This window comes from Eriocheir sinensis, unplaced genomic scaffold (genome assembly GCF_024679095.1).
Source record: "Eriocheir sinensis breed Jianghai 21 unplaced genomic scaffold, ASM2467909v1 Scaffold856, whole genome shotgun sequence".
NCBI lineage: Eukaryota > Metazoa > Arthropoda > Malacostraca > Decapoda > Varunidae > Eriocheir > Eriocheir sinensis.
In genome coordinates, this window is record NW_026112226.1 from 66,945 (window position 1) to 67,500 (window position 556).

The window sequence follows — 556 nt, forward strand, 5'->3', positions numbered from 1 at the left end:
AGTTTCCTGCATTGTGTGTTTGTGTGTGTGTGAGAGAGAGAGAGAGAGGGGGGGGGAGGGAGAGGGGGCGTGGTTCTACATACATATAAGCCATAAATTCTGAGTGCTCCCCATACACACTCGGGGTACAAAAAAACAATGGTAAACACAATGAAATATAGAAACGACGCAGAGGCTTTTCTTTACGTCCGGAGCAAGAGGAGGAGGAGGAGGAGGAGGAGGAGGGAGTTATGTTAAAGTTGATGAAGAATATGTAGATTATGAAAAAAAAAAAAAAACGAGGTAGGCGATGAAAGGAAGAAGTTTATAATAAAAATGAAGGAAGAATATGAAGAAGAGAAAGAAGGCGAAGAAGTAAAATATTAACAAGAAGATGAAGAAGATGGGAGAGAAAAGTGGGAGAAAGACTATAAATTAAGAAAAAACGTATAAAAAGAGAAAGGGATTGAACAGAACAAGAAGACAAAGAAGGAGGATACATAGGAAGTGAAGAAGACGTAAAGATGAGGGAAAAAAATAAATAAAAAAATAAAGAGAGGGAGGAAACCGATAAACA